Source organism: Podarcis vaucheri, assembly GCF_965113315.1.
Source record: "Podarcis vaucheri genome assembly, chromosome: 3".
Classification (NCBI taxonomy): Eukaryota; Metazoa; Chordata; class Lepidosauria; order Squamata; family Lacertidae; genus Podarcis; species Podarcis vaucheri.
In genome coordinates, this window is record NC_138761.1 from 37,778,549 (window position 1) to 37,791,210 (window position 12,662).

Sequence of the window (12,662 nt, forward strand, 5' to 3'; positions counted from 1 at the left end):
CATTAATGTCCACTTTAACTGGCCCAGCTCTCCAGAGTCTTGTGCAAAAGTCTTTTATATCACCTGTCACCTGCTCCTTTAATGTGAAGAGGCCAGGGATTAAACCTGAGACCTTCTGCAATGAAGATAGGACTTGCTTTCCAAACCAATGACTATGAAAAAAGGTTAAAGGTACCAAATATGTTTACCTTGGAGAAGAAGCTAAAGAGGACAAAATGGTACTTTGCAAATACTTGAAGGGTTGTCATGTAGAAGAGGGCAATTATTTCTTCTCTGCTGCCCCAGAGAGAAGGGTCAGGTCTAAAGTATTTAAGTTATATGAAAGTAGATTTCAGTTGAACATTAGGAGACATTTCTTGAGCTGCTTGATCATGGAATTTCCTAGAGGGGTGTCAGTGGGCTCCTCCTCTCGGGGGGAGGGGTCTTTAAGCAGAGGAGATGCTCTGGATTTCCTGAAGTAAACCAGGGATTAGCCTACAATGACCTCTCCAACTCTACAATGCTAAGTTGCAAACATGAAAAATATAGAGACAGAAAACAAGAGCTGCTCCATGCCAAAATTTGAATAATCATGCTGAAGCAGATTATGAATAATATGTGTGGTGATGTATGAACTGTGAAGAACAAGTGAACCAGGAACCCATTCCTTCTATTCAAGATAGGATTCTGGGACTTTTTCCAAAGAAGCTTGCTTCGCTGAGCACTTTTTGAAAAGTGAGAATATTAAAGATTAGGAAACCTCTGGCCCTACATATGGGCTCCAACTTCTATCAACCCCAGCCAGCATGGCCAATGGTCAGGAATTATGAGAGTTGTAGCCCACCAACATGTGGAGAGCCATAGGTTCTCCATTCCTAGGTTCAGGGTTATTTCTAGTGCTGTGCTCAAGTATCTGACAACAACGCTTTCAGCAAAATTTGAGGAGGCTGCAGAAAAGGGGAGAGAGAAAAAGAGAGACAGTACTGGTGGATTTTATTTTGAATTGCTGACAGCAGAACTGGCATTGCCGATTCAACCTTATGCTTGCGTGTGTAAAAGAAAAGCATGGTTAAAGTTAAGTTATAGGGTAATTAAGCAATACAGTCTTTGGCAATTGAGAGTCAAAGTGTGCTGAGCAGACTCAGTGGTGTCAGCTGATAGCCAAGTACAGTGACATTGCAGACTGGATCAAGACCTCAACTTATACTTCCTTACATCCCTAGGGAAATCAAAAGGTGTGAGAGTACTAGATCATAGGATGCTTTGTTCTTTATGTCAGCATCTAATCAGTTTCCTGTAGAGCTTAATTGTGCTTACAAATGCACATAGTAAGTTCGGATTTCATAAAAGAAGCTGAACAATTTTGTTGCTAAGACGGAATGACTTCATAGATTTTTCAACACTAGGTCCTGCCATTCTCTAAGCTGTTAAAGCGAAGACAATTAAATCCTCAGGAGAGATGTCAATTGCAAATTATCAACTCGTCTGTCAACAAGCAAATGAAACAGGGTCAACACTGCAATTAAGCAGTTTTATTTGTACTAGGGTGTCAGCATCCTCAGTGCAACACATATGAAATCAAGTAAATATGTGTTTTACTCAACAGACTTCCTCTTCATTCAGCTGCAGCTGTAACTATATACTTAAAGCAATTATGGCTGATTTTTAAAACTGAGATATACGGTTTGTTATGGGGCAGCTGTGACTCAGTCTACAGAGTCAGAAAGAATATCAAAGTGAGAGCCTGCATTGCTTTTAGGTATGCAGCTTACTGTTTCTCTCCATCTCATCTGAAGCTGAATCTATACTGCACTGCCTCACCCCACATTCCTGTTTTCTGTTTCCCTCTCCAATGGAAAGCCTTCAGTGGTCCACTAGCAAAATTCTTTATTGCTATATAATAAAATTGGAAGGCTGTCATCAGGCTGCCCAGCATAATTATAGAACAGTAGGCAGGTGAGCAAGCAAGCAGAATATGGCCAGGATTGCAGGGGGGATCATTTCCACAGGCACAACATTTGAACTAAACTTCCCTCTGGAAAGGGCTGGTTCCCTGAACACAGAGCAGTAGTTTACAGGTGTGTTTAGAGGCACATGTCCCAAGCAAGCATAAGAAATGTGTGGTTCTCCCAGTGGGTCAGAGCTGCAATACTAGCTTCTCAGTAGTGGCATTGCTGCCACTTACAGCAAGGGGAGGTAAAGAAGAGGCAACCAGGAGATTGGGGCTGTGTAGGCTACTGCCAGCAGGCTAGCATTGGGACTCTGTTCCCCTAGATGAGCCACTTTTGCTCTTCTTTGTCCATGCCCTTCTTTCTTTAACTGGTCTCTTTAGTTTCCAATTCCTCCCACCCACCATTTCTCCTGACTTAGCAAGATAAAGAAGCCTCACCTGGCAACAAGCTCTGGGGATGAACTTTGAATTTCGCCCAGCCTTTTAATGTCATCCTTCCATGTTCTCTTTGTTTCCTGGAGTTGTTTTGTACTTTTGAGTGGCTATCCTGCTCCTGCTGCTTGCAAATATTTATTGTGTTTTAATGTTTTATGCTTCTTTGCCTCTCATTTGAACACTGTGAGCCACTCTGAAAGCCTGTTGACTAATACTGTATATATAGCTTGCTCTTCTTTATTCTTCCATAGAAGTGGAGATGCAGAAGTAGGTTGCAGAGATGCTGAGCCTGCAGCAGGGCCTGAGGGCATTTGCTTGATGAGGTGGCACAATTTTGGGGGGAAAGGGAGGGCTATGGGGCTTCCTTATAGCAGGTTCAAAGAACATCAAGCCCAGGGGCCAAACAACTTTTCCCAGGCCTCCCTGTCTGGCCCTCTGTACACTCCCCACACTTTCCCCAACCACACACCCTCTCCCCACACCATATCCCTCACAAGTCCTGCTTTGCACTCCCATTGAGCATCCATGCCTGGCTATACAATGTCCTTAAGCTCTTATAATGGTTCTTTCTTCCCTGGATAGAGGATGCAGAGGGGTAAGTGTAGAAACCAGCCTGCTGTACAAAATTCACATTTGTTTCCCTATGCTCTTTTGCCTCAGGCCCTGCTCACCACTGGCCTGCATTAGGATTTCTGTATAGACAGCCATGTGGTGGTGGCATAGAGCTAAAAGTGCTACCCTCATCCAGAATCAACACACCATTGCCCTACATGCAGGTAACACAGAGATCAATCGATAGATTGATATAGATAAATAGATGTAAAGTGCCAAAAGGCAACAGAGGTGGTACCTGCCTAATATTTCAAAAGGTTCCAACACACTAAAGGCCTGATTCCTATATTGTATGAAACAGATCTCCTGATAAGATGGTGAGATGATCTTTCAGGGTTTCCACCAAATCAGTGTTGAAGAGCATTGTTGATTAGATTCCTTCTTTTAATTGTACCTACATGTGGCGACTATTTTAGGGGTGTCCAATGAAGTGCAATCACTGGTGCATGGGCCCTTTTGGACGCAGAAGAGGGCAGAAGGAGGGTGGAACAGGGGTGGAATGGGGTGGACCAAGGTGAGGCCAGGAATGGAACCACCACACAAAATGGTCACCACCTGTATTATGTCTTTCAGAAAGTGACTTCCCAGCCTATTGTATATATGACCTGTTGCCTTTCAAGATATCATCATCCAATTTGGTGTGATGGTTGCCAAGGTGGAGGAGCAGCATTTGGATGCTGTCTGTTGCTATTTTGATTATGGAGGAGGGGAGGGCAGAGAGGAGAGGGCAAGTAGGCCTGACATTAAGTACATGCAGTTAAGTACATGCAGAAGCCATGCAAGAGGCACCCACCAAGGCTGCAATCTTGCTGTCCTGTACTGGCTAGATACTGGGAGGAACCAGCTGGAGAACTTCTGCAAGGGAAGAAGGCTCAGAGCCAGGGGATTGGTGGTGGGATGATGATGAGTGGTCAGAGGGAGAAGACTGGTGGGGGAAGGAGGTGTCAGAAGCTGAAGAGGCAACAGTTAAGTGAGCAGGAAGAGTCTGTGGCTGAAAGAAGTCCAGAAGTAGAAGCTGAAGCAGGAGAAGAGGGAGGCCAAGAGGTAGAGATGAGTCAGACTGGTGAAGAAGCCAGGGGTTCTCCCTCTCCTGCTGTTACCAGCACCCCTTCCCCCTGGTCTCTAGAACCAGAAGAGGTATGAAGAGGGAGCAGCAAAGACAGACATGGCGATGGAGCCTCAGATTGCTCAGGAAGGACCTGGGGGAGGACGAGACTTAGGCAACTAGGGGAAGGCGGGAACCTTCTGTCCCCACAACTGCCTCACAGGAGCAAGATCTACCAGGATGAGTTGCTGTGCTCAGTAGGCAGTCTGGCCTTCTGAGCAAACCCCATTTCCTTGAATGAAGAGTTAACTTCACTGACCGTGTGTGTTATTGCTGACCTGCTCCTGACACCTGCTGGCTGCAGCGGTCTGCTTTGCCATTGCGTTCCCTGCAGGGAATTTGCTGGAAAGGCAGCACCCAGCAAGATCAAACTCTCTTGCTCTCTGCAGCTTGGTTGGAATGGTGGAGGAGTGAGACGCAATGTGTCCTTCCCTTTCCCATCCCGTTTCCTGCTTGGCAGGGGGTTGGACTCGATGGCCCTTGTGGTCTCTTCCAACTCTATGATTCTATGATTCTATGATTCTATCTTCCAACCATATCGACACCCATAATAAATATTAGCCCCATCCTTGAATTTATTCAGTGGCTGGTTCCTGGTTGGGTGTTCTCCAGGTCAATGCAGAGCAGAGCCAAACACAGCCCTAGAAACTAACAAATTACATTATCAATTAATAAATTTCAGCGGGTTGCCTCTGTTTTGAAGAGCGGAGTTCTCAATCCAGCCCCAGCAATTACCGTATTTTTTGCACCATAACACTCACTTTTTTCCTCCTAAAAAGTAAGGGCAAATGTCTGTGCGTGTTATGGAGGGAATGCCTACGGGATTTTCCTCCTCTAAAAACTATGTGCGTGTTATGGTCGAGTGCGTGTTATAGAGCGAAAAATACGGTACTTTTTAAGACTTGTGCTATATGGGGCTCAAGTTTTATGACAAAGTAATTCATGTCCTGAAGCAACCAGGACTGCTATCTCTCTGTGTGGATGGAGGTCCTGTGGTTATCCTTTCTGCATGGTGGGGGGCTTTATGAAGTTGTCAGTTTAAATACTGACGGGAAGCTGCTGGAAGCCGTGCCACTCAAGGAAAGAATGAGGACCTGTGGATGGAATACAAGAACTCAGAACTTCGTAAAATATGAGTGCATCCAGGCAACAGACCGGGAGGGAAGGAACAAGAGCTTGGGATATTCTTGGAGACTCTACTACTTGGCTAGCAACTCCCCTTGTAAATTTGGGCAGTTTGTGCACGCCAATTTTTCTTTCATTTTAACACCACATTTGAAGTGAAACAGCTTGGAACTGATAAAGGCATACCCTTTTACTCCATTATGGATCACTGAAGCGTTTAATCAGGGTTTTACTAATCTTCCTGGCCTATCAGAACTCCAACTGGCTTCTCACAGTAAAATCAATGAAACAAGACCTCTCCTTTAATATTGGCTCTGCCGCTATAATGAAAACTCTAGAGCTGCTCAGAATTTGAATTCAGGGCTTCTCTGGGTTTAAGGGAGGTGTGCAGACTTTTTCATACTTCTGCTCACAGCTTCATACATCCATGCAATGTAGATACATGAAACTGAACCATACTTGGGCTGCGCCTAATCAAACTGGTGGCAGGACCATCTCACTCAAATAACATGAAGGCGTTTGAAGGATTTATTCACGCACGGGTTAACATTTCCTAGTTAGTTAGTTTTTTCATTAATTCATTACAACAGAACACTAGCAACACTAATACTACCAAAAAATACGTTGTGGGGGATTTAGAACATAAACAGGGCAAGCAAAGGACAGAAATTGCATTTAAATCTTGTTCCTGTGAAAATGTGCTGGGTGAATGAAATGTTCCCCTAAAGCTGCACATTCACACATTTTAGTAACTTCGGGCTTTTTGAGGAGCCTTAGGGAACCCTGGTTAAACCACAGAGCCTAGGACTTGCTGATCAGAAAGTCGGCGGTTCGAATCCCCATGACAGAGTGAGCCCCCGTTGTTTGGTCCCTGCTCCTGCCAACCTAGCAGTTCGAAAGCACGTCAAAGTGCAAGTAGATAAATAGGTACCGCTCCAGCGGGAAGGTAAACGGCGTTTCCGTGCGCTGCTCTGGTTCACCAGAAGTGGCTTAGTCATGCTGGTCACATGACCTGGAAGCTGTACGCTGGTTCACTTGGCCAGTAATGCGAGATGACCGCCGCAACCCCAGAGACAGTCACGACTGGACCTAATGGTCAGGGGTCCCTTTACCTTTACCTTAGGGAACCCTGCAGGTGCTGATCTATTGGCAGAGAAGGAATAGTACTGCCCCAGTACTGCCACTGGAGTTTCCCCAGTATGCATGCTGAAAGTTCCACCATGGGTCATGCATATTCTGCCTCTGATTTTTCAGCACTGGGAAGTGGGCAAATGGGGCATGTTGGGATGATTGTGGATTGGGGGCATCAGAAAGATTATTCATAATTTCATTTATGAATTGTGAATATAGGGTCCTCCTAGTCCACCTCGTCATGACTTCCTCCCCCACCCCATTTTATATGCTCCATTTTTTGTGATGAATTAATGAGTGGTTCTTGGCTCAGCAAAAGATGGTTGTTGGGTGTGTTTTTTAATTCGTTACATAATGAAACTGTGTACATTATGCTGATTTTACTGCTTCCAAACGACATCTCTCTGATGATTAGTCCCTATGGCAGCAGATCACCTATACTTGGCCCATTCTTCAGTTATGCGAAAGGAGTGTGCCTGGGAATGTGCCAGGTTATCTGCTTAACAAAAGAAGCTAGTTATCTATTTAACAAAAGAAATTGGATAGCGAACATGATCCCTTACGTAATAAAAGTGCAAAGCAAATAACTAAATGGAATCCTGATGAAAGGTGCAAATACCATGTATAATTTCACTGCACACAACCAAAAAGAGGAGAACACCCAGAGAGAGGAAAGGGTTGGCTTGACTAAACCAGCCTGACCTTTCCGTTCAAGGTCAGGGCAACAGGGATGCCATCCTCCAGCAAGTATTCCATTCTGACAGCACCCCCAACACACACAATATTCAATAGCAACATCAGAAGGAAACTGTTGCCTGTTGACTCATACCTAATTCAAATTCATATCTACAGAGTTGGAAGGAATCCTAAGGGTCATTTAATATAATCCACTGCAATATATCCATGGCAGGTGGCCACCCAACCTCTACTTAAAAACCTCCAATGAAGGAGAATTCACAATTGTTCCTACTGTCAGAAAGATATTCCCAATGTTTAGTCAGAATCTTCTTTCTTGTTACTTGAAGCCATTGGTTCGGGTCCTACCCTCCAGAGCAGGAGAAAGTAAGCTTGCTTCACCTTCCATGTGACAGCCCTTGAGATACTTGACAATGACTATCCTATCTCCTCTCACGCTCCTCTTTTCCAGGCTAAACATCCCCAGCTCCTTCAACCATTCTTCATAAGGCTTGGTTTCCAGACCCTTGATCATCTTGGTTGCCCTCCTCTGCACTCATTCAAGCTTGTCAATATCCTTCTTAAATTGTGGTGCCCAGAACTGGACATAGCATGCTAAGTGTGGTCTGACCAAGGCAGAATAGAATGGGACTATTACTTCCCTTGATCTGGACCCTATACTTCTGCTGATAGTATACAGATGTTTGTTCACATCATCGAGCTTTCTATGCACATATGTGGTTACTTTCTCCCTAATTCCATACGTCTTAAAAATTCTAGCCCTCTGTGGTTATTACTCATGTGGCATTGCAATGGAAGCACTTTGGGAGTTCCAATCTTTAGGACAGAGATGGAAAACCATTTATTCATTCATTCATTCCCTAGCTTTTTCCATGGCAGGGGATCAATGTGGATTACAGATAAAAACAAAAACAATTAAAAACATAAAAAGCAAACATTAAAAAACAAACATTGGTAGAACTAAATGTATGTACACACACACACACACACACACACACACACACACACATCTATTAAAGCCATACAAATAATTACAATGAAAACAGCACAGCACCAGACCTTATTAAAAGCAGTCAGTTTCCAAAAACATATTGGATCAAGAAAGTATTCACCAGCCGTCAGAAGGATAACAAGGATATGCCCAGTCTGACTTCTGCAGGGGGGAGTTCCAAAGTCTGGGAGCAGCCACCAAGAAGGCCCTCTTGGGTCCCTACCCGAGAGGGTGGCAGAACCAAAGATTTTAGAGCCTGGGCAGGTTCATAATGAGGGAATTTCAGATAGCTTGGACCTAAGACTAATAGGGCTTTATAGGTCATAACCAGCACTTTCAATAATACCTGAAAGCAGACCAACAGCCGGTGAAGCTGTTGTAATAAGGGAGTTGTAGGATGCCTCCAGTGTTGCCAGGCTCCAGCTCCCATTAGCCCCAGCCACTATAGTCAATAATCAGCGATAAATGGGAGTTGTAGTTTGGCAAAATCTTCCCAAGTTCCCCACCCCTGCCTTAGAACTGAATAAACAGAACAATTTACTTATTTTTCCTTTCATCTCTCCAAGAAAGCATTAATAAAAAGGTTCATTGAAAATTCTCTTTTAATTATAAAGCTATCTAATCTTTATTTAATACTTCTTTACCAGAAAGATGAGTCCCTTGAAGAAAAAAGAAAGAAAGAAAGAAAGAAAGAAAGAAAGAAAGAAAGAAAGAAAGAACGTCATTCAAGACTCCACTCCCTCCCCCTTCCAGTATTTTTAACGAAAAGAGAAAGGAAGTAAATGTCAGCACACGAACTGCTAAGTGCATTTTATCATTTTTAGCAGATGACATGTTTTGATGCACAGTGGGGGGTCTGCCTGGTTTATATGGCACTGCTATCGAGCATGTGCTGTTTTGCAGCCAAGCTCTGCTTATCATGCACTGTTAAATCCACATGTGTGTGTGTTTGCAAAGACCCAAAAAGCCCCATAGGTTGCTTTGAAGTACAAATTCCAATGGACAAAAAACAAGCCAGCAGATCAACAACTAAAAGCACGATGTTCTGCGCTGTCAGTTTTTATTCTGGCTGTGTCTGCGCAGAGTTTTCTTCTGCTGCTTTCTCTAATGTGAATATTAAAGAGGGGCTTTAGCATTGGAACAAATGTGAAAGATGGGGACATAAACAGAAACAGACAGTGCCCTTTATAAACAATGATGGTAACACTGCCAGCTACTGCTTAACATAATCCATCCTGACACAACACTTTGTGGCTGTCTTGGACTGCTATTCATTATGACCTTTATAAGTACGGTCCTAATGGCTTTGCAATGCAGGCCCCAACTCTTGTGTGGTGTTATCTTCAGAAGCCTTCTCTCTATTTTTAAAGCACTGTGGCATCATCAACAGGTTTTTCGGACTGAACAAAGATAAACAGAGTGAAACCTAATTGAACTATCATGGCTTCCTCCAAGAAACCTGGGAATTTCAATTCCTTTAGTGAGGAGTGGGAAACCTGTGGCCCTTCAGATGTTTTGGTGTCTGACTCCCATCACCCCAGCCAGCAGGGAATTATGGGAGCTGTAGTCCCAATAACATCTGGAGGGCCACAGGTTCCTCACCTCTACAGCTCATGCTTCTTAACCCTCTCATTGGACAATGGTTCCCAGGATTCCTTAGGTGAAAAAAATGGCATCCTGCTTTAGATTTGTAGTGTATACATACCCTTTGAAAATGGACAAGAACAGGTGGTGGTGTTTCTGACGTTCAGCCATGAGAACTGATGTTCAGCAGAACAGAGTGTATTGCATTCCAAGAAGCATTTGAAATACATTAACTTGATGACAGGAACTGTTGTTCATGTCACTGAAAACATCTGTCCTACCTTTTATATAACACACATTTGCCATTTTTTAATTATGCAAAATACAGATGAGAAAGAAAAATAAATGCATACCAGCCACATCTGTGTCAAAATGCAAAGAGCATGAAAACCCAACACTTAATTAAAGGAAGCAAATGAAGGATAAAAAGATAAATGGTGTAAAAAAACAGAAACTCTGCCAAATCTAATATCCTAGACCACCTTTCACCAACCTAGTATGTTCCAGGTGGTTGGGACTACAGCTCGCATCAGCCCCAACCAGCACAGATGTGCAATTTATGGGTAAAGAGAATTATAATCTGAAACAACAACCCTCGGACAACAGGATGGTGAAAGGTTTTCTGAAACGTTGCCAAGACTTTCACATACAATACACTTTTTGATTCCAAAAAAATACCATGCCCCCCCCATTTTATTTTATTTTAGGTTTGATGAGGCCCTAAGCTACTAAAGGTAACAGGGCCCTTTATATGTCCAGCTGTCCTTTGTCAACAACAAATTCTCACTGTTTTTTGTGTTGAATATATGCTGTATAGTAATTTAAGGACCTAATATGTATCCAAAGCCATTTGCACATGTTGCCACACAACCAGCCCATGCAGAATGTAGGAATCCTATATATAGAAATGAGCAAACCGGTTATATTTTAGGAAGCAGGCTAGCAGGTAGGGCCCATTACTTACATCATAGGAGCCTACACAACACAAAACACTGTTGCTGTCCGTAGGTTTTATTTTATTTGTTTTTTATCTTATATTTTGGAGATGTACATCCAGTGGTTTTTTCCTTTAAAATATTTTGGGGTCCCCAAGAGAGTGGGGCCCCAAGCTATAGCTTGTTTAGCTTATACGTGAATCTGACACTGGTGACAATGGACACAACCGTTAAAGCTGCTTGCACAGACTTTGAGCTATAGCATTCCCCTTTACTCATAATCCTTTTTTACTCTTTTCTGCAGCTGAAGGAATATTTGCAGATTTCCAGTGGCCAGCATGACTAAGCTGCTTCTGGCAAACCAGAGCAGCGCACGGAAACACCGTTTACCTTCCTGCTAGAGCGGTACCTATTTATCTACTTGCACTTGGACGTGCTTTCGAACTGCTAGGTTGGCAGGAGCAGGGACCGAGCACGGGAGCTCACCCCGTCGCAGGGATTCGAACCGCCGACCTTCTGATCGGCAATTCCTAGGCTCTGTGGTTTAACCCACAGCACCACCCACGTCCCTTGAGGTAGCCATAGCTCATTGGTAAATCATATGGTTTGCATGCAGATGGCCCCAAGTTTAGTCCTTGCCACCAGAGGTGTACCTGAGATCCCTTACACCCTTGGCAGGGAGCTCTATTGCCCTGCCTGCCCACCCCCAAAAAATAACATTGCTGCAATAGCTACATTACAAATTACTACATTTTATGCAACCCAAGTACTTGAAGTGTCTGGAGTAAGGGTAAGGCAAGAAAGAAGGGCAAGAAAATTCACACATGCGAGAAGGACGAGAAGCTTCTCCCACATTTGATCTTGCAGCAGTGCATCACCACAAACATATGTCATACACTCTGTGGGGGCTTGTTTCACCAACCCCTAGGTACACCTCTGTGAATGAGAATGCCTAGGGTTGCCATATTTCAAAAAGTAAAAACCAGCCCCTCCCCTCCCCTGAGAGTTGCTGAGCTTGCCTAAGATCCAGGACAAAGCAGAAATTCCACCCGGACATCAATTATGCCTTTGAAATCCCGGTAATGTTCAGGGAAATCTTGACATATGGCAGCCCTAAGAATGCTTTCTGCTCTGAAACCCAGGAAGGACATTTGCAGTGGTGTAGATAATATTAAACTCAGTGGACAAGGACATGTTGGTCTGAAACTCTCCCTATTTGCATTGCTTCCACTTGGATGGAATGTCCTCAGCCCAACAACATACATAAACCATATGCAGACGGGGCTTGGGTTCAGTTCCTCTCTTCCTGGACCAGGGTGGACTGCTGACATTTTCTGAGACTAGTCAGCCCCCCCTGAAATGCTACCTACTGGGTATGCTCTGACAGCTACCTCTAGGAGGGAAGAAGGAAGGGTTATTGCACACCTTATGCTGCTAAATACAAGCATGCTAGATTTCAGTTTAGTATCACAACTATCGCAAGTGATGACAAGAGCATGGGCCACACACAGTCCTGCCAACAGTTAAGGTTTCCTTTTTTTCTTTTTTTATAAAGTTGTCTATTCTAATCCTCATGTTAGCTCTGCACGTTGCTGAGGAGCAAACAAAGAATGGTCAATGTAGAGAATAGAAATCACATTTTGAAACAGCCACATGCATGCCTAGCCTTTAATGCTATGCTTCCCTGTAACATCCAAAGCTAAGAATCACACCTTCTGAAAGGAGTAACTGCAGAATCTGCATTTTGGTCATAGTACTGGCAGTTACTGAAGTAAAGCCCAGGAGATACAGAGGTAGTTCACACATCCAAGTCTAACACAGGGTGACTGGCAGCTGGAAATGTGTGAAATGTCTCCATTGCATCTGCAGTTAAGAAAAGTTTGATTTAGTTCTCTTATACTCCACTCTTTTTCCACAGAGCTCCAAGCTGCATAGGCTAAAATCCTATATACGCTTACCGAAGAAGCTCATTTGGGAATCATATACAGTGGTACCTCAGGTTAAGTACTTAATTCATTCCGGAGGTCCGTACTTAACCTGAAACTGTTCTTAACCTGAAGCACCACTTTAGCTAATAGGGCCTCCCACTGCCGCCACACCACCAGAGCACAATTTCTG